At 37.6% G+C, this 23,657-nt stretch overlaps 1 long non-coding RNA gene across 1 annotated transcript; it reads right to left on the bottom strand.

The window, feature by feature from the left end:
- Positions 1-1,056: 1,056 nt before the first annotated feature.
- LOC125372365 lies at positions 1,057-22,817 on the bottom strand. Its single transcript, XR_007218094.1, has 3 exons — positions 22,708-22,817; positions 19,719-19,745; positions 1,057-1,177 (listed from the first exon to the last, which is right to left on the bottom strand). It is a non-coding gene; the product is annotated as an uncharacterized LOC125372365 (long non-coding RNA).
- Between the last annotated feature and the right edge of the window lie 840 nt (positions 22,818-23,657).

Raw genomic sequence — 23,657 nt, 5'->3', positions numbered from 1 at the left:
ACTTAAACTCTTAACAACACTGAAGGAATTCTAAATAAAGCTTTTGCCAAATTTCTTATTTAAGGAGACGAAGAACTGGAAATTAAATGAAACAATGGACGAAATGTGTTCAGAAATAATCTCTCCTGAATTGATTGATTGTGTGTTAGTGTTGCGCTACTTTTTCATATCCCAATGCAAGTAAACCCCTTAAAAAGTGCGTATCACAGCCGTCAGATGAACGGGGTTGAAGGGAGTGTGTAATTTATCAAAACAACAATTGAGAAATACCCTGTCGTTCCAATAAGGTCGTGTCAAAACATTTACTCTCAGAAGTGGAGTCGGGTTGCTACTTGGCGTTCTTCTGCAGGATGCAAGGAGACCAAAATACTCTCAACTTGCCCATCGTGTTAAGTTAGACTACACAACTCTCTGTAGATTTAAAGTGAACCACAAACTGATACAGGGGACTGAAAGGATACGGACTGTTATTGATGTACATTACATTCAGGCGGTCTAAAACATTCAACACGGTAAAAGATTAAATTTAATTTGTCTGTGTTGGAGCAAAATAACAAATATGTCTACAGAAAGTGATCTATCTACACTCTAGTTTTGTAAAGTATATCTACAAAGATAATGGAATAAAATCAACTAAGTCCTCCAGTGAGATATCAGCGTGTATGGCAGGCAGCACGAAACGCAGAAATCAATAAGAACGCACCTTTAACATGGAGAATGTTTCGTGCAGAATCAGCAATATTTTATCCATCCTCAGGGAGACCAATTCTTGTTTTGTGTAAAAGAGGTCTGGGTCTGTTTAAGAGATGTTTTTTTATGGTATATGTGTGTGCTTATGGCATGGAAGTTAACCAAAAAATCTGTACTGATATGAAATAAGAGGCAAGATATGCAAGTTTAATGATGTGGTGTTAATATTTTGGGTATATGATGACATTATTCACATATATGTTTATATATTTATCAACGATCTCTCGGGGAGTCTCCCTAACGTTCCTCGTTAACTTTACTCTTGCTCCATATTCAAGTTCATCTTTCTGGAAAAGTCCTCATCAAGTAACACCCGTGTCTTCAACTTCGTTTTTCGCAAGGTGTGTTTATTAAAGGGAGACGACGTTCAAGCAAATTGACAGTCCTTTGCTTGCAAGCTTGATTCAAATCCCACACACGTGTTTGCCTGCAACCAAAAATGGATTATTTACATCAACCGAATAGTTGATGACCATGTTTACACAATGTTTCAATGACTGACAATGTCCCAGTGTCAGGGTGCACGAATTGTCCAGACCTACATGTAATTTGCAGTTGGGTACCAAACCTCTTTAACGCGACCCGTTCAAGATGTATATGTAAGCAACATAGTAATAAGGCTCCTTGCATAGCGCACTCCATTCCGTGTATGATCAAAGCGCGAAACCATTATTACCCCGAATCAGTGTACTATCGATTTCCATTCTCATCTCCCTGGGGAGAATACAACCCATCCTGCCTGTGAGGCTATAGGAGGTTGGCAGTAATTTTTTCCATCTCACCCTACCGGGTACCCATTCACTGCTTAGTGAACAGAGGCATATTTCGGAAAAAAATCACTCGCCAGAGACAAGTGACAAGAGACATGTGGCATGTACTTGGACAATACCAAAGCCCAAGAAACTTCAAGTGTTCAAGGTTCCATCCACCTACACTCCGTGACCAAAGTGCTTAAATATGCTTGTTCACATGAACACGTGGCACAAGTCAAAACAACATATACGTGGTACTGGTTGAATACGTATATGATGTTGATTGTGTATAAACACGTTCTAAGCATTGACAGTATTCTGTATAGACCTGTACATTCACGTCTATACACATACATAAACGATGACGTTTCAAATGATCTTAATTTAATTGTCATCTCAACTTTACATACAATGTAGTTCACATGTATGCATGTCTCTTTACTGACTGTAATCATGCAATTCCATGCTGTTATGACTAATAATCCAGCCCCCATGTCAATAAACGGTCGTAAAACAAACACAGACACACTTTCTAAACATTTTATTTGATACTTATAACTCTGCGCAGTAAGCATCGTGTCGTATATCATTTCTAGAAGGGATCCTTATTTTCACAGTAACTACAAAAAAACCAAGGTCTCACTTAAATAGATTCCCCAACAACTGTTTATACACCTCGGTTCCAAGGTAAATATGTATCTCTTCTCCCCATCGCCTTTTATCTCGTAAGAGTTGCATGATCAGGTAGTTCTTCCAAAACATGCTTGTTAATGTGTGAATTATGAGCCCCGAGGGACTTCTCGTTTCACGCTACAGCGTCATCTAACACTCTGTGTGCTTACAACATTATCAGCCCTGTGTGCCAAACTTGTGTACTTCCTCACATATTTTTAACAGCTTGGCAAACATGAACGATCGATTTTTGATATAGGAAGAGATCAGTTTGCAGACTCTTCGGTACATTATACCCTAAGACAGGTGCATAGTTTCATATTCTTTGTCATCAGATATGCATTCAGTGGATGGAGTTGTCGCAGTTTGAGAAACAATTTACAATTCAGTAGGGTGTGTTTGGTTCCAGGCTGCTTTACTTGAAGCACATTTGGAGTGAAATGAAGAGAGCTTTCAACTAGTCTAGACTATTGTCTACGATTCCCCTTTTTGAGATTGGGCCACAATTACATAACCACTACGCATATAGAGAAGAAACTTGGATATCAAGAGAATCATATAACGAGAGCATACATATATTGCACCACGAACCTGTCATATTGCATTATGATGAAGCTTGAGGCGTATATAAGCTCATACAAACACGATTGGTTTAGGATTCAGTACAAATTGTACGATATGAATGCTGCAATATATCAATCACTCTGGCCACGCGCTTCCATTGATTCCATTATCCATTTCATTATCTTCATTACTCATTATGTTCATTATGTTCGTTATGTTCATAATGTTCATTATGTTTATTATGTTCGCAATGTTCATTATGTTCGTTATGTTCGTTATGTTCATTATGTTCGTTATGTTCGTTATGTTCAAAATGTTCATTATGTTCATTATGTTAATTATGTTCGTTATGTTCAATATGTTCGTTATGTTCAATATGTTCATTATGTTCAATATGTTCATTATGTTCGCTATGTTCGTTATGTTCAATATGTTCATTTCGTCAGTATGTTCGTTATGTTCATTATGTTCAGTATGTTCGTTAGGTTCATTTTGTTCGTTATGTTCATTATGTTCGTTATGTCCGTTATGTCCGTTATGTTCGTTATTTTCAATATGTTCGTAATGTTCATTATGTTCGTTAGGTTCATTTTGTTCGTTATGTTCGTTATGTTCATTATGTTCATTATGTTCATTATGTTCGTTATGTTCATTATGTTCAATATGTTCGTTATGTTCATTTTGTTCATTATGTTCATTATGTTCGTTAGGTTCATTTTGTTCGTTATGTTCATTATGTTCGTTATGTTCATTATGTTCATTATGTTCGTTATGTTCATTATGTTCGTTATGTTCATTATGTTCAATATGTTCGTTAAGTTCATTATGTTCATTATGTTCATTATGTTTAGTATGTTCGTTATGTTCATTATGTTCGTTAGGTTCATTATGTTCATTATGTTCATTATGTTCATTATGTTCGTTATGTTCATTATGTTCAATATGTTCGTTATGTTCATTATGTTCATTATGTTCGTTATGTTCAGTATGTTCAGTATGTTCATTCAGTAGACAACTGGCTAAAACGCAAGCGTGGGACACCGGAAACCCGGGTTCGATTCTCCAGGTACAATGTGTGAAACTCATTCTTGGTATTCCCTGATAGGGCTAGAATATTGCTAAAGGCGGCGTGAAACCATACTCGTTCACCCTCTGACCCATACCCACCCACTCTCACTTTCGCTGTCACACTCACTCACTAACTTTTTTTTATCCAAATGTCATAAAACAAGAGAATTATATTTCTCCAAGGACACACAACTGTGAAGGTCACCTAGCTGGACGTTAATGTAAGGAGAACCACATCACGATGATTGACATCCAACATAATTACCATCATCCTTATGTTCAGGGATCTGGATTTTTCATGTTGCAGTATTAACTATCCTGTTCTGTTGCACTGCAGTGGGTGAACTCAAATATTGGAGATACGCATTCCATCGACCAACCGTTAAGGATGATGAAAAGGTTTCATATTGTTTAAATGTTACGTAAAGCTACACGCTGTAGGTTAATATTAAGGCCAAAGGTCTAAAAGCAATGGATCTCTAGGAACGCCTGTAGGTGCTACTGTAGGCGACGTTTAGTCCACAGACTTTAATCTTCCTCTTCGATCACTCTGATATAAGTAGGGGTAGACAAAGTTAGGAATGAAAACAGCTTAGTTTGATGTTACTAACATGACTTCTGCGTGGTGTTGAACCAAGGGTGCAAATGAGCGTATTCTTCGTCTTCAAAGATGCCCTGGCAATGTCAGTATTGTGTGAAGAAGACCCGACCCTGTAATCAAATTCACATAGACGACGAGAATAAGATTGAAATTACCCTCGTTCAGTTGGGCCATTATCCCCAGGGAAGGGCATCGACTCAAATTCAAATGTAATACAGACTTGCAACAAACAAACATTTGCGGCCCAAATTGTGGAACCCCATGTTCAACAGGGGGCTGATGTTCGTGTATGCTGCAAAAGAACATAGCTATCCCTCGGCTTAAGCTTCTGTTTCTAAGCCTCGTTACCAGCACTGCGTAAATTCAATATGATATCACAAACCTAACATATCCTCAGCATTTCAATACGTCTCAGAGAATGTTAATTTCAAAATGACCAGGCCACCGGACATTGCATTATGCACCACGTCGATAAACAAATTCTGTAGCAACCACTGTGGCTTTAAGGGAAGTACAGATAACGCTTACTTTTAAATCCGGGTAATCTTGTCATTCATAATTCGCTATAAATAGTATTACCAAACATCACACAATTATTGATCACGTGTAAAACAACTAATATACTAAAATGACGCAAATGATGATGACAAACATAGCTTTCATCGCCTGAGCGTGCCGTTTATGTTCATGCTGATGCTGGATTCATGATATATATTATATTTATGTACATGTACTTAATTACAAGATACATTTTGTATGTGGCTATAGCAGCAATGTTCATGTTGTCTGTGAAATGAAACGTAAATGTCTTATGGTTATTCTTGTTGCCAAAATGTAGGCCACAAATTCATAAAATTCTCTGTGTGAATTCTTTCTTTGAAGGTTAACCCTGGCGTTTCTGTGTTTTAGCTTCTACCAATCATAGTCTTTTGGTAATAAGCAAAGCTTGGAACATTTTGTTTGATAGACAGTCCCTACTCAACATTTTCCAATGCAGTTGAATGACATGATTGACGTATAAAACCCACCGATTGCAATTGTCGATGACGCAATGGGACGTCTTTTATTTTGGTAAATGGTGTTTTTTCTAAAGATCTAATTATCTAAATTGTGAGCCTCCAAAGATTATATAAAAAATGAAAGTGGATATTTCAATTTAGCGATTGCTGTTCTCAATTCAATTAAATATAAATAAGTCAGGCTCTCTGAGTTCCGAGTGGATTATGTGTCTGTAACCACTTCCTCAGGCGTCTGAGTGAATAACATATTTGTATTGAGTTTCACATGTCTTCAGTGACCTGTGGCACCAACAGTTCCAGCCAAACATATTACATCACTTTGGCTATATAATTGAATAAAGAATGTCACTGAAGTCTCAAGGCGTTTCAGTCCATTAGTCTCTGAGTTTTCGATTATTGCAAAAACGACGTTGCGTGTTTAACAAACATAGTTCTATTCCAGACCAGAGATTCATGTAATCAGTTGAGAAAGATATCTGCTTTGTGACTTATTTTATTGTTCGTATCTTATAAAGATCAATGCTATGAACATAATTGATACTGTTCTAACAGAATGATATTTATTGATTAAACAATGTCAGAGATTAATTGTCAACTAAGCATGTCGGATACTTTTTATTGTACACATTAAAAAGCCCGAAACATTACACACATAATCATATAAAGGGATGGCATAAATTGAATGGAAAATCAATGGTCCTGCATGTTTAACAGTCATGTAACACCAAAGGGAAAAGGGGAGTGAGTGTTGATGATAATCTTGGACCCGGATAACATATCGGTATGCTCTTGGTGAGGGTCATGATGGTGGAATTTGAGATCCGGAGACACTTCTCTTGCAAAGCTGGAAACATTTGATCCAATTTCTGAGGCGCTACAGGTCGAAGCACACGACGTCTTAGTTCTTCCCACAGATGCTCAGAACCGTTTAGGTGGGGACTTATAGTTGGCGAAATCAATAGGCGTCAACCTGTTGGAATTCAGTCTTACTACCAAGCCTACGCGCAAAGCGTTCATCGACTTGCCCCCAGCCTCATCACTATAACGACCAAAAATACAGATCAGTCCTATAGCTGCAGGTGGTACATACCCACACCATCACTGAGTCACTGTCCTTTTAGATGTGTTGTGATTAGGTGCACGATGCTAGTAGCTCCTATGGCATCCGGTCATCTGTAAAGTCTAGAAGGAACCTCGATGGTTCAATGAACAACGACGCAACAATCTGAACCTATGACGCCATGCCCTCTACATTCTTCACCGTCGTTATTAGCAGTCATGTTGATTCCAATCAATTGGGGACGACTATTTAATCCCACAAAATATTTCCGAATTGTGCACCGTCCGATCACTTTATCATTTGTAGATGATGGCCCAGAACTGATCTGAATATACGCCATGAACCTTATCTGGCGGTATTTATCGTCTGTCGTTTTACGACTACCCAAATCGTCACCGGGTTGCTGATTCAAGTATCATACCGCTGAAATCACGCTAACCGATGTGTTGAGATCATTAGCAACTTGTCACGGTGAATTCCTTAACTTGTCACCCTGTTACAATTCATTTGTCCGTGTGGTTATTTCTTTGTCCCCCCATGATGACTACTGTACAAATCAATAGCTTCCCTACATTCTCGAAGCATGGGTGAAACAAATCATGCCAGGATACGTTCAACTTGAACACGTTGCATCAGGGACCATTCAACCTTGAAAATGCATTGTGACACTACATGAACTAGTCCTGAACACTCCTCGTGCGATCCTTATGTAATTCAAACGTATATTATAGTTTTGTCGGGATTGCTGTTGAACACGTGTTGTAACGATTCAAAATACTTTTAGGAAAACAGCTTCCTCTGTTCTATATCAGTTATCAATGGTGAACATAACTTTCCTATCCAAGTTATATACACGTATGCCATGTGTAAATCTACTCAGCACTTGGTCTGTTCATTTTTTAGGAATTATAGCAATATATACCGCTGTTGTCACAATTACCCTTTCACAAGATAAGATCTTCAAAGATATTCCTGCAGGTTCTTCTGTTTATGCAATGGCAAGCCATATGGTCTGGGGAAGTTTCTAATTAACGCGGACAAGTTTATCTTTGATGCAATGGCTTGAACTGTTTTTACAACCCTCCCTAAAAATGTGGAATATTAATCAGAAATGTTAATGATGACTGACGGCAATGAACTGTAATACCACATTGTCAACATACATTATGTTTTTTTCCACAAACTAACTACAAACCTGACCGATGTTTCTTGCCACTGAGGTACTATTTCGAATGTTAACCTGATTTATAAAGATTTGAGTCACGTCAGACACGGTATTGTGTTCGGTTTTACCAAGGTTAATAACTGTGAAACAGTAGTGTTGAACACAAAGTGTTTACACAAATCATCATTTAAGGCGTTTTACCAGCCATTAACTTAAAACCGATCCCATAATAACACGTGTTATATGTAAAATTGATCGTCAGTGGTTGCTGTAAAACATTTGATATTTTGTAGGTTTCTGCACTGATATACTGTTCTTCTGAGACATGCGAAGACACACTAAAGAAATCCTGTTTGCAAAAGCAGTGTACATGAATATACATCTTGTTCACATAACAATGGTGGTCAAGTTGTTAAACAGTAGTTCCCTGGCCACACTCGATTATACATGTAACAAACAGCTGTAATATATAGTTGGTACTTTAACACTAGCTGGGGCGTAAATTGTTTATTGTAATTAAATTGTACAAATCTAATTAGTATAAATCCCACATTCGCACAACTAGAAACTATGGTAAAATAAATATGGTAAACACCTTATCACCCATATATACACTTTATAGAGTTATTCTTGGGTGTATAATATGTCATGTATCAGATGATTAAGTAGCTCTGTTTAGTACCAGCCCCTGACTACCTCATCCAGATGTAGTCAAGGTCGTTGCAGTCTCCCAACTCAGGTCCTTGAAAGCAATCGACCTAACTCAATAATAATAATGAATGGCTCCTATTTTTCATCAATGTACTTTTTTATAAACAGTAGTTACGAATTGTTAATTCAGCTCATGGCTTAAACGTATCATTCAATAATCCATTATCTCATCAAGACGATAGACCAAAACGCCCCACGGAACCATCCTAACAAATGACCCCAGTGTTTCGGTGTTCGATTATTGAGTAGTAAAGGAAGAAGTGCAGGTGGCTATTTGCACGTCTTAAAAGTCATATATCACTCGCATTTCTTTCTTTGTTGTCTTGGCTTGACACTTGGGAAAAAGCAAACTCGGGGTCGCTGTTTAATAAAGTTAAAAGCATCACCCCACCGCTGTCATTAAAAAAAAATACTACAGGTCCGAAAAAAGCTCCTTGTCGCTTCTTAGCCTATCGATTTATCTTGTGCTCTTACCTCAATACTTGTGTTACTCGTTTTGTTTCAGACAAAAATCAATAAGAACCCACTTGTATATAATTCGAATTGCTCACAAACTGTCAGGTTAGTTTCAGACGAAGTTTGAACATCTTAGAGGTGTGTTAGTTGAAAAATCGATTCAGGCCATTATGAATTTCAGATCCATCTACAAAAACAATGAGGCTCTTACGCCAGGACAATAAACGTGTTGTGTAGGGCAATTGAAAATGGCGCTTTTTGTGTTCGTATAAATCTCACGAACTATTGAAACACAAGTTACAGAGAGCAGTTATACTCGGCGAACTCAACTCCCGTATGAGTTAATCAAAATTTCCGTAGTACGTTCTTATGTTCAGTTGGTGTTGATGCTGTTTTTATCTCTTACATGTGTAATTGAAATATTTTTTTGTAATTATAACAATCATTATTTAATGGTATTTTCATCAAATATGATAGAACTAGCAGATTTTATTTGTAAAGTTACGATCCAATGTTTTCTTGGTCCAAATCGTGCTCCTAAACATTGACATATTTTGTTTAAGTGTACCTCTTAACTTGCTGCTATAAGAAGAAAAAAATAGAGGTCCATTAACATTTTAACGTGACCAAGTCTTTGGGGCTGAAAAGTAATTATGTGTTGAGTCCTATATCTACAGATGTTCAAGTGTCAGTAGTTTTTGTTTGGTTGGTTTTTGTTTTGTATTTGGATGGTTAGAGGAGTATCAGACATGAGACCGCACATTAAGTCTGTATACGCAATATTCGAACTGAAGAAATGTGTTGATTACTAATTTTGCAAGTAGGATTACGTAAGAGGACGGGAAGAAAAACGATTATACAACCACAGGCAGAAATTGATACTGAAGTTAGTTTACGTCAACGCTTAAATTTGAATCATTATTTATCTGATCTGCAGTTACAGACTGACGTATCGTTTAAAGTAGAAACAGTTACGACTGGAGACTCTTCGTTATATCCTTAAACATAACCTCGAGGTGAACTTTCAGTGTATAAAAGTAGTGCACGTAGTATACTTGGACGAAGTCTATATTTGCCTGTTTGTCTATCTGTCTGTGTGTGTGTGTGTGTGTGTGTGTGTGTGTGAGAGAGAGAGAGAGAGAGAGAGAGAGAGAGAGAGAGAGAGAGAGAGAGAGAGAGAGAGAGAGAGAGAGAGAGAGAGAGCGTGAGAGAGTGTGTGTATGTGTGTACCAATGACGCCGACCTAATACCAATGTGGATACTAAAGTTTCATTAAATCGCTATTTTCCTTTTGTGTATTTCAACGAAAAAACGAGTCATGTTTACAGATCTAAACATCAACCGAGCCATGCATCGTGTTTCTAACCCATTAAGTACACATGTACATTACGTATACCAACCTTTTAAGTGTTGTTACATCAGTTTCCTAAGAACATTATTGATTACTGGTACCACACGCTATCTAATCCTTACTTTGATACGAAATCAAAGTATGTATTCACATGTAGTTGACATGCCCTAATTGAGAGTTGGTTGAATGAAGGCGTATATGGATGTTAAGTCAAAGTTTTGGTTTCATTGAGATTGTAGTTCAGTGAATACGCTTACCCTAAAAATGTTTGGCGAGCTAACAGTTTCCTGTTGTACAAAGTAACAAACACAAAACACAGGTAGCAGTATGAGATAATCTGTGCGCGGCCGAAATGCAAAGGTAAGATAATGTTCTATCCATAAATCTGTATCATGGCCAATTAATCATACAGAGTATACAAGTATTTATGTTTGCTTGTGTATTTCTGCATTAATTAAACTATAAAACTAATGGTCACATATGTGGTTATCAGTATGGTTCCTATAGCAACTATTTTGATTTACGAATCAGAAAAAAGGTATCATTTTGTTAAAATCAGAAACTTACGTATTTTCCCCATCAGCATATTTAAAATAAAAATAGATTCTGAAAACGATATAGCCTGCATCTTGAAAGAATTGGTAATTCCAAGCTGTAACGAATTACATTTACATCTTTTAAGAAATGATACATACACCAAGCATATTTAAGGGACTTAACACAACTAATACAATGCCACCAAAGGTAATTGCCACCTAAATCCCGATAATAATTATCATTCAAACAATTGCAAGGTTGTGTAGTAGTTTCCCAGAGAGCATTTAACAATGTTCTTTGATTTCATTGTAAGGCGTAAGACGTTTCCATTTGGTCTCGACCAAATCGAATTTAATTGTTGTTCCTTAACAGAGCCCATCCAGAGCATGTCCCTTCACCGATACCGATGAGGTTGAATGTTTGTGGATGAAAAACAGATAGATGACATACAACGCACAAGACCCATGCTCATCAAGGCATTGGAGTTTCACGTGTTGACCTCAGAGTCATCTTCCAGTTGTGGTTCCACAACAGGGCCTAATTATGGAAGTATTCGGGAAATTAAATGAGCCTTGTTGTTTGGCTGGGCTGACTCCTGGGAGGCTTTACACTCGAATTAGTGCGTTACAATACACAGACATTAACAACTACGTTTGGACTAGTATTTAACAACTACGTTTGGACTAGTATCGCATTTTGTAACAGTCTACGACTAACAGTAGACGCAAACGCTCTCGTTGATCGACAAAAAGACCAGCAATATACTTTGAAATCGTATCACAACACACACAATTATATATAGCGGTACACAAGTTCATTCTACACTTAGAAGTACGTCTGCACAGCCTCTTTCATAAATTGAGTGAACTATGTCCAAACACCAGTCATTCACCCTGTCCAAATGACCTGTACAAGGCAGGTCTTCACGGCATATCTACATTAATCTCTAAACGTCAGCATTACGAAAGGCTTGATACTGTTGACAGGTCCTGCACTGGCTCATCTCAGTGTCACATAAAATATATCATTGGCCCAACTCGCGTAAACAGGTGGCCGACCAACTGAAATATAATAAAGGTCAACTAAAAAGGCAATATAAGTAACAGTGTTTTGGGAAACACGATTATGCATATTTTACAGAACTTTTTGGGCTAACTGAGCATACTTGAATAAGAAAATGACAAGTAAATGGAACTAACCTCTCAACAGCTAGTTTTACACAGCGATGTCAACATATCCAACTTGGAAGGCAGCATATGCCAGTCAAGTGAACGTAACTCCACTTAATTTATGCGAGGGGTTTATCTGTGATATCTGGCGAATGTCAGTACAGAAGTAATTGTTTTCAAAGTTTATTTAAAATCTGATCTAATCTTGCTCTTTCTGGTAAAAGATATGAGGAATAGTATGCATGAGTCGGACCCCAGAAATTACATTAAATTAGACTTAACCAATGTGCAAAAATGCAAATGTGAAATGCTCAATGAAACAGGCCATCCTGTTAGTATCTTTTTCACGAAAACACACAGTCGTTCGAGGATAACCTCTGCCCTCCCGACACGTATTCAATTTGCAATTATATGGATGCCCAACTCTATTTTTACACTGTAGTGACGATTCTGTGCAAATTCTAAACGCTAATTACAATAATTCTCGACGTACACACCAGAAGAGATTATTTGTAGGAAACCAGTATAACAACAGGCACACGTGTCCTTCCAATCCAATCTCATGTTGTGTAAATCCAATTTCGATTAGGTTTATGTTTTCACAACACTTGTTTATTACTTTATATTTCATAACGATGTTCATGTATTCAGCCAGCATATTTAAGGTGCTTGTGCAGATTCAGGTAGTACACGAGAACTAGTACAGAGGAAAACAGGCACACAAGACGATTCAAGACGACCGGACAAACAGTTTGTGTAGGTTACTTAGCTTTGTCAATCTCTTTTAATTTCTTATGATTCGATGAGCGAAAAATATACGCCAGGGTTGATATTTTCGGATACTTAAGATACTTTTACGCAATATGTGTCAGTCTTGTTTCTGAAGGATTCGCAGCATATTAAATAATCTTCAGCGATAAATCGCAATGGTGTCAGAAAGATGTTGTCATCAGCACGATTGCTTACACCTTACCTAACTTCTACCACGTCACCAAAGAACTACATCTCGGACTGATTAATCTAATACAGGATTAGTTCTGTAGTTGCCTTTTGGCATTTAGTGTTTTTCAAGAACAATCACATTCCAAACGAGACACTGACACATTGTCATTATGTGTTGCCATGTTGGTAGATGTAGTTATGTGCCCAAGTTCGGGTTCGGTGCAGATATCTGAGCATGACCTTTGTATGATCTGATCCTGCACTTTGACTGGAAGACAATGCTATATATATCATCATCACTACATTCATTGTTTCATCAAAGAACTTGGTATTAGTGGCATATTACGTATAAGGCCAGCATGTTAACTGAGAAGAAATATGCCAAAACCACGCATCGGTTCTTACCCAAATACTTGTCCTTTCCTCTTTTGTACTGAATTACAAGGCTAAAGAGAGATCGCCATCCCTGTCACAAAGATTAGGGTTACAGCATTCAAGGCCAGGTAACTCTTTCACAAAGTTTTATGGTGAACATAAGGCGGACATCTGACGAATCAGTAACCAAAATGCTGTCCGAAGCAATTCCCTATTTTGACCTGCACGATGTGTTCTCGTGTTTGTTCAACTGAACACATGAGTTGGCAGACGCCAGTGGTTGGGCAGGACAATCTCACCATTTCTCAAACAATCCCTTGTATCATCACTGCTTTATAGAGATTCATAAACATATGCTTATGATATAGTTGGACACATACAATGAACTCAATTATATTTCGTATGTTTATGGAAACAGTTTTATCGCATATTTTATCAACCAAACGTTCATATGTGTCACCAATGGTTGCCACATTAGTTTGCCACTTCATCATCAGTGATATGTTTATAATTGCTCTGAATACTTGGCATATCGAATGCCTTGCAGTAACTGATAAGCATTACTGTCTGCTACTGAGGCAGTACAGGTGTTATCGAAACATGTTCCTTCTTGCTATAATGTGGAATCTGTTTTGCCAGACAATCGAGGCTAATAATTCCCTGGCTTTGACACAATCATCTATATCACCCTCTGTCCATGTATGCTGACAAATTGAACAGTAGGACGTATATTCATAGCCTTAAATAGAATATAGATGAATACAGAAAAGAACACATTCCATCAGAAGATCAGAGCCAAGTAATAAAGAGTCACAGGTATATTTTGGAAGCAGTCACCTAGACGGGAATGAATATTTAAAACATGTGAGTTTATTTCAAGTCTATGTCCCATGGACAGACAAAGGTGACATTTACCTTGACAGTAGCATGAGTAAATAAAAGCGGCAAAACCATTTCCACATTCATTAGAAGTCTCTGCCAAAAGCAGACGAATCATGTATCAGGCACTGTACATTAGTTTTTTTATCATTGCTGATTAAATGACATTTGCTGGAAATATATATATATATCACATCGTATATATCATTCAAACAGATGTCTTGGAATAAAAACTCACCGCAAAACGAAACGCGAACCACGGAAAAATGTAGAGAAGTATGTAAGTTAAGAAGAGATGGTTATTATGTGTACCACTTAATGACAAAACTAACAATCAGTCACGTGTTACCACAGAGTGTTTTTATTCTTATCACGATATGTTGCAGGTGATTTCCAAACTTTACACTCTAATCCTGCACGAGACATAGCGTTCATGAGCGTCGGTTCACACAACATAACAACATAACAGTATGTCCGTTAGTGCATCGAACCAATCTAATATCTCTTGAATATGAGTAATTCTTCATGTATAAACCAACAAGTAAGTTATTCGCGTTTCTTTTGTCGGTGAGAATATAATTCCCGGGTGTCAACAGCGGATTTTATCACATCCTACTATAAAAACAACGAACGTGATATAGTGATCATAGACCATGTATCATGTCCGATTTCTCCAAGACAATAAGTACTGTACTGGTTATCATAACCGATTGATAATTGGTGTATCACTTGTGATCTTGACCTTCCTGGAAATTACCACAAATGAAATCGGACGGAGACCACCATGTTTGAGACATTTTTTTCCTGGTTAAATGGTCGATTTGCTTCATTCAAATGTTGTTCTTTGGAGTTAAATTCAATTATTTATCAGTATAACTTGATCTTCTTCACAAGCTTTGAATGTCTAAAGGAGACTCAGTCACTCACAGTACATGTGTGAATGAAATTTGGAGATTTTGTAAACTTTGCTCTTGTATACGTTGGTGTCTTAAATGGCTCTTCAACTGAGCTCGGACACGAACTCTATTTTGCTAACTCATACATATCTAACCGTGTTTCCACGATATCCTATTACATTATATTTGAACATTCTTCTGCCAACAAGCAGGACTATATAACTTACTATTACTTACATAAACTGCTATCATAACAAACCTTATCATAAAATTCCATGGAATTTGATACACGAACTTGGTTTTACTTTTGGTGGCATGTGATCATGTGTAAACAAATCAGGCGAAGTTAAGCAACGTTAGTTTCAGGGAGTAGTTGGATCAGGACGTGGGTTTTCCTTATGGTTTCTCGTGGTTCGGGTCTGCTCTATTTTGAAACACACGTCACATGCGATGATAGCTTAAGAAGTGATTTTGTTCGAAATAAGCCTCCGTTCACCTGGCAACGTTTGGACACCCGGTAGTATGAGATGCTAACTGTTAACATTCTATTGGCTAATAGGCAGATTTAGGTTGTTACCCCCAGGGAGCTGAGACTGATATTCGAGAGCACACAAATCCATTAACCGCGGTAATAATGGTTTCGCTCTAAGAGCATAGTATTACACAAGTGTGATATGGATACAGTGCACGATGTATACATTTTTCCACATGCTCTAGTACTACGTAATTACGACAATAGCACACGAAGGTGCAAAGAGCATACACTTCGCTCCCGGGTGGGGCATGATTCAGATAATATCTGCAATTGTATTTTCTCAGTTGGCAGGCTTTTGAAGTCCCGGCCTATCATACCTTGATCCGAAACGAATAACATTTGTGTAGCGATTATTGATGGTCTGTAATCCTTCTCGGACTAACGAGCTACTTACGTTTTTATTTCTTCCAATCTGCTGGGCACCTGATGAATTGTGCGTTGGAATTATGTCACATTTCATAGACAAATAAATGCGGAAGAGCCAATCATGGTGATGGCTGCATTGAGGAATATTTCACTTGTAGAATATTTTGATTTTTTTTTCAATACAAGGTGTTGATTGGTGGCAGAGTTATCATCGAGTGAGTAAACACAGCAACCTTGTTATGAATGTTTTCATTACACTGCGATTAGAAGTTTTATATTCGTTGCAAGTTGAAATGCAGGAGATGTGTGTGTGTTTTAGGGTTCCCCAACAACGTTCTGAAGTTTATGAAGTTTTTAAAGGACATGTAAACAATCCCCTCATTGTTGCGAAAATGCATACATCTAATAAAGTTGATGATCAAATATTTTCAATAGGTACTAAAACATTTATCCGCTGTAATTATAGTGATCAGGGCTGAGGAATCACACTCTACATCAAGCCAGCTTCCTAACAAATCTTCGTGCTCCATGGCAATTATTTAGGGACATCTTTATTCATGACTGCAACAAAGGAAGGATTAAAAATTGTTATGAATTATTTCCAAACTGCAAGCTGCAAGTATTCTCTGGCACTGATAAGGATATGCTGGTTGAGTCCACGGTTACATCATATCTATATTGTGCTAGATTGTACACCGATGAGTTCCAACACTATTGTTGAAATTAGAAAATATGATATATTTGAACAACTCTAAATACATATTGTATAAACCATCGTTCGTGTCGTGAGAACTAGAAATTATTTCAAATATAGTTATACAAGAAATATCAAACTAAAATCATTGTACACATTGTAGAATTAATCTTGTGTGTTATGTTTTGGTTGATACAACAGCTGTGTAATGTGCATACTGCCAACCAGTGTCTGCCTCATCCAGATGTAGTCAAGGTCGTTGCAGTCTCTCAGCTCAGGTCCTTGTAAGCAATCGACCTAACTTAATAATAATAATGAATCGCTCCTATTTTTCATCAATATATTTTTTAAAACTGTAGTTACGAATTGTTAATTCAGTTCATGGCTAAAACGTATCATTCAATACTTCATTATCCCATCAAGACGATAGATCAAAACGCCCCACGGAAACCATCCTAACAAATGATCCCAGTGTTTCGGTGCTCGTTTATTGAATGGTGAAGAAAGAAGTGAAGGTGGCTATTGCATGTCTAAAAAGTTATACATCACTCGTGTTTATTTCTTTGTTGTCTTGCCTTGACACTTGGGAAAAAGCAACCTCTGGGTCGCTGTTTAATCAAATTAAAAGCATCACCCCACCGCTATCATTTAAAAAATATACTGCAGGTCCGAAAAAGGCTTCTTGTCGCTTTTTAGCCGATCGATGTATCATGTGCACTTACCTCAATACTTGTGTTACGCGTTTTGTCTCAGACAAAAATCAATAAGAACCCACATCATATAATTCGAATGGCTAAAAAATGTGTTCACATAAATCTCACGAACTTTTAAGACACAAGTTACAGTCACAGAGCGTAGCTAGACTCAGTGAACTCAACTCCCATTTGAGTTTATTACGATTCAGTATTACGTTGTTTTGTTCTATTGGTGTTGATACTTTTTTTATCCATTACATGGGTGATTGAAATAGTTTTTGTAACTATTACAATAACTATACCATGGTATTTTCATCAAATATGATAGAACTGGCAGACTGTATTAGACAAGTTACGATTTAATGCGTTTTGGTCCAAATCGTGCTCCTAAACATTGACATATTATGTTGAACCTCTTAACTTGCTGGTATAAGAAAACTTTTGAGATCTTTGGTGTTCACGTAACGTAGTCTTCGGGGCTTAAAAGTAATTAAGTTTTCACAATACAGATGTTCAAATGTGAATTTTTTTGTGTTTAGTTGGTTTTGGTTTTGTGTTTGGATGGTTATAGGAGTATCATACATAAGACCGCACATTGAGTCTGTGTATAAAATCCTCGAACTGAAGAAATGTGTTGATTACTAATTGTACCAGTAGGAATAAAAATCCTCGAACTGAAGAAATGTGTTGATTACTAATTGTACCAGTAGGATTTACGTGAGAGGAAGGGAAGAAAAACGATTATACAACCACAGGCATCCATCCATAATCTGTCAGCGCCTTAGCGTGCGTGCGTGTTAAGAGTTTGTTCGACCTAATTCCTATAATGTTAACACTACAGATATATTTCAACGCTATGTTATATATTTCTAAAAAGACGTGTCATGTTTTCAGTTTGAAACATCAACACAGCCATGAATCTGTTTCTAACCGTGCCAACATGCGTGTTTAACTCTGAACCCATTAACACATGTAAATTGCGTAAACCATCATTTTTAAGCGTTGTTTCATCAAGTAAGGATAGGATTTATGGATGAACAACTTCTTTATTACAATTAAGAGCAACTTTTCGGTATAAGCAAGTGATATACAGAGTATGGTTGACAAGTAAATATATAGGTTGGAGGTTTATACAGTATAGTAGAATCAGATGTAGTTATACTGGAGTGGAGAAGCCTGTTATGTACACAAATTATCGGCGAAGTCAGTAACATAAACAAAAGGGTGAAGCCAGTATTATAAACAACAGGTTTATGGCTGATTGGAGTCTTTGATGAGTTGATGTTACGCCGGGGGTATGTAATAGCCTTGGTCACGGTTGATCGACGGTTGGAGTCTTTTGATGGCTTCTTGAAGTTTTCTGATTTTGAAGTCTTTGGGGTTGGTGGTATGGTCTTTTTCTGATTTTGAAGTCTTTGGGGTTGGTGGTATGGGCTTTGACTTTATCCACTGAATGCTGTGGCTTATGTTGTCAGGGATATGGTCTGATGGAGCTGATTTGGAGTCATCTTTGGAGACTAAGCTGTGGTGTTCTTTAATTCGGGTTTTGAGGGACCTAGATGTTTCTCCAATATAACCTTGTCCACAATTGCACGGAATGTGGTACACTGGTCCTGATGGTGTTAGGTTTTGGCTGGATGGTGGTTTCCCTGTGACTTTTTGTGTTCTGAATGGTATGACTTCTCTTGAAAACTACATCAATGTTGGCCTGTTTCTTTGAGAGTCTCTGGATTTTGTGGCTAACTGTTCCAAAATAGGGGAGGCTGATCACAAAAGGTGTAGGCAGTTGACGGGGAGAATTCTGATATTTCTTGGTGATGTTCTGTATCGTCTGTTGTATTAATTGCTCAGGGTAGACGTTATACTTAGAACATACTTGTTTGAGATGGCTTAGTTCAGTGGTTAGATGTTGCTTCGTAGAACAGATGTTGTGAGCTCGTCTCGCTAGGGTTGAAATAATTCCTTTCTTGACTTGAGGGTGGTGGTTGGAGGCATAGTGACAGAATTCTCCACTCCAGTATAACTACATCTAATATCTACTCTTCTGTATAAACCTTGCCTCCTACCTGTATACAACTTGATAACGTTGTCAGAACCTACACCGAAACGTCGCTCTTAATTGTAATAAAGAAGTTGTTCATCCATAATTCCTATCTTTACTTAGTACTCCATCTTCTGAATGCCTATCAAAGAAGTTGTTTCATCAGTTTGCGAAGAACATGCAAGATTGATTACTGGTACCACACGCTATCTAATCCTTACTTAGATACGAAATCTTGTCCACAACCCAAACAACATCATAGTTTTGGCAGAGGACCAAGCATTAGTTTGTCTCCACGTGTTGAACAAACCATAACAGCATCGTTGTCACTCCATATAGATTTGGTTGAATGAAGTCGTATATGGATGTAACGTAAACAGGTTGTACATATTAGGATTTGAGTATAGCGAACATACTTACCCCTGTTTGTCCTTCCCGTTGTACAAACTATAATACAGAAAACCCAGGTAGCTGTATGAAAGCAATATGTTCAAACCAAAAATCTTTATCAGAGTCAATTAAACATATAGAGTATATTTGTCTTTGTTGTGTATTTCATCACTGATTAAACCATAAAGTTGACTTATGGCTACATATGTAGATTTAAGTATGGTTCCTATAGGATCTGTTTTGATTTATCAATCAGAATACACATTCTTATTTTTTCCATCTAAAACGTACGCATTGTCCCCATCAATATATTTCAAATAATTTCAGAAAAATGTTATAGCCTGCGCATTGACACAATATTATTTTAAAAGGCAATTCAAGACAAAATCCTAAACACCTACTGTTTTGTAACATATGAACACAATACTTCTCTGGATCCTGTGTTCTTTGTGTGGGTTTGTGGTCTACATTGTCACGACCAAATCGAATATAATTGTTGTTCCTTAACAGAGCCCATCCAAAGTATCACGTTTATCCCTTCACCTATACCGAGGAGGTTGAATGTTTGTGGATGAAAAATAGATTAGATGACATACAAAGCACAAGACCCAAGATCAGCAAGACATATTGAACTCTGTTGACCTCACATGTAGACCTCACAGTCATCTTCAATTTGTGGTTCAACAATAGGGCCTAATTATGAAAGTATTCGGGGAATGAAATGAGCCTTGTGTTTGGCTGGGGGGACTCTGGGAAGCTTTACACTCGAATTAGTGCGTCACCATACACAGACATTAACAACTACGTTTGGACTAGTATAGCATTTTGCAACAGTGCTGTCTATGACTAACAGTTGACCCAAACACTTTCCTTGATCGAAATCAGAGCAGCAATACAATCGTATCAGAACGCACAGAATAATATACACTCTGTTCATTCTACACGTAGAAGTAGGTCTGCACAGTATTTGTTTCTCTTCTATAAATTCGACCAATAAACTATGTTTAACTATCAGTCATTCACCCTGGCCAAATGGCATGTACTTGGCAGGTCTTCACGACATATCTACATTAACCTCTAAACGTTAGCATTGAGAAAGACTTGATACTGTTGACAGATGTTGCACATGGACCTGTTCCCATGGCTCATCTCAGTGTCACATAAAAATATATCATTCGTCCATGACGATAAGCCAGATGACCGATCAACTGAAATATAATGAAGGTCAATGAAGAAGGTAACATGAGTGACAGTTTTATAAGAAACACGATTATGCATATTTTAATTTTTGATTGAGCTAACTGAGCATGCTTCAATAAGAAAATGACAACTAAATGTCATAGGAGCTAACCTCTCTACAGCTGAAAGAATACGAAGTACGCGTCCGTCCTTTCTAGTTTTACACAGCGATGTCAACATTTCTAACTAGGAAGGCAGCATATGCCAGTCAGGTGAACGTAACTCCACTTAATTTATGCTAGGGATTTATCTGTTATATCTGGTGAATGTCAGTACAGAAGTAATTGTTTATTTTAATTTAAATCTGGCCTAAACTTGCTCTTTTGGGTAAAACATATGAGATCACGTGGAGATTTGTAGAAGTAAGTCTATGTGGAGTAATTTTTTAACAGTGTCCAGTAATCATAATTTATTTGAATATTTAGAGGTAGTCCAGCCTCTAACTGATAGTCAAAGCAAATTAAATTCAAGTCTGTAAACTATGTTTTCAAACTAAAATTTTATGATCTATATCAATCTAGCAGTTTCTTATTACTCTAATACAAACAGTGTCGAATGTGAGGTTAGTCACTCATCACACAAATCCTAAAATGGGTGCCAGATTTTGGAACATAGCCTCTCTTCAATAAGGACTTGAAGTGTCTGCCATATTTGCCATTTGACCCATCCCAGAATTACATTACATCAGAATTAACCAATGCGCAAAAATGCATATATGGAATGCTAATATCCTTTTCCAGAAAACACATAGTAGTTCGAGAAAAAATTCTGCTCTCCCGACACATATGAATCTTGCAATTATGAGGATGCCCAACTCTGTATTTTCACTATTTTGACGTTTCCATGCAAATGGTCAAAGCTAATTACAATAATTCTGGACTTACACACAAGGAGAGATGATTTGTTAGAATTAGTACAACAACTCATGTTGTTTAAATCCAATTCCGATTAGGTTTATGTTTTCAAAATGTGATTCAAGACGAGCAGACAAACAGTGTGTGATTTTGGAAAACAATTCTCACAGTTGTTCTCTTCTTGATCAACCGCTCATAGGTGTCATCAAGTCACGCGTAGCTGCCACATTAGAATGCCACTTTAACATCAACGATATAGTGATATTTGCTCTGAAAACATTTTAATAATTTATGCCTTGCAGTGACTGATAAGCAATACTGTCTGTTACCGAAGCAGTACTGATGTTGTCGCATGGACATAAAAGCAGTCACAATGAAGCGAATTAATATTATAATCTTTGAGTCACATCAAACCAACAAACAGTTCAGGCAATACACATATACCGGGTTCTTTACAGTTTACTTTAAGAACATTGAGCTTAGGTATGAACTGTTAAAATTCATCATTACTGATTGACAATTGGTGTATCTCTTGTGATCTTGACCTTGGTGTATAATCAGACTGAGACCATATTATTGAGAGAATGTTTTCCGAGTCAAATAGTCGATTTGCCTTCGTTAGATGCCTATTTTGCTTATCAGTATAACTTGATCTTCTTCACAAGCTTTACATGTCACTCAGTCACTCACAGTCACTATCCGTGGGTGTCTTGAATGGCTCTTCAATTGGTCTCGGCACGAAACCTGTACTGCTATCATACGTGTCTAAACGTGTTTTCATATAAATGATATTTGAACATTCTTATGCCAACAAGTAGGACTATGTAACTTTCTATTTCCCACGTGGTACTACGAAAACAGCTATCATAACAAACTTTGTCACACAAATTGGATGGAATTTGATTGGCTAATATGAGAACGTTTACCTCTTTTTTATGGCACGTGGTCACATGAAAAACGCAGAGGTCACAAATCAGGCGAAGTTAAGCAACGCTGATCTCGGGTAGTTGGATAGGCGACGGTGGGTAAGTTTGGGTGAGTTTCTTGGGGTTCGGCCCTTGTCCATACAGAAACTCATGTTTCACATGGTGTCTCCTTAAGCAAGAAAGTTTGTTCGAAATATGCCTTTGTTCACCGAGCAGCAATTGGGTGACCGGTAGAATGAGAAGGTAACTATTAACATTCTAGCACATAATAGGCAGTTGGATTTGTATCCCTCCAGGGAACTGATCATGAGGAGGATACTCGAAAGCACTCTAATCCATTAACCCGGTTAATAATTGTTTCGCGGTTTGAACATACACTTGTGTGAAATGGCGCATTATATATATACCCAAATCCTCTCGCACAATGTAATTGCGACAATAGCGCACGAGAGTGAAAACAGCATACCCTTCGCTTCCGGGTGGGTCATGACACAGATAATACATGTATGTGCAATATCATTTTCTCACTTGGCATTCTCTACCTTATGCCATAACCCCAGTAGAACCAGTCAAGCAGGAACGAAAACAAGTGCCCATTTTTATCGTAAGGTTAAAACCTCTTTCCAGCTTCTTAACTACTAATTTTCATGTTGTGTATCTTTCACATTATCACTTCTACACATCAATGATCTATTAGTACAGTTATGATGTGTCATCATCATCACCAGTGAGTAACACTGAGCCGTAATCCAATGCATCTACTTGTACCCCCCCCCCCCCCCCCCCCCCCCCCCCAGATTTGTGCCTGTTTGTCGATGACGCGTCATTAAGAACACGCCAGTTGTATGTGTCGCCTGCTGACCTGGGTACAAACAGACGATCCTCCATCATGCTTTCTGGTCGTCCATTACCTCATTACACACAAGGGCATACATTGATGCATTAATTCG

Source organism: Haliotis rufescens, unplaced genomic scaffold, assembly GCF_023055435.1.
Source record: "Haliotis rufescens isolate VD_foot unplaced genomic scaffold, xgHalRufe1.0.p SCAF_1, whole genome shotgun sequence".
NCBI lineage: Eukaryota > Metazoa > Mollusca > Gastropoda > Lepetellida > Haliotidae > Haliotis > Haliotis rufescens.
Note: the sequence above shows the minus strand (reverse complement) of the source record. Positions and strands in the feature narration are given on the sequence as shown.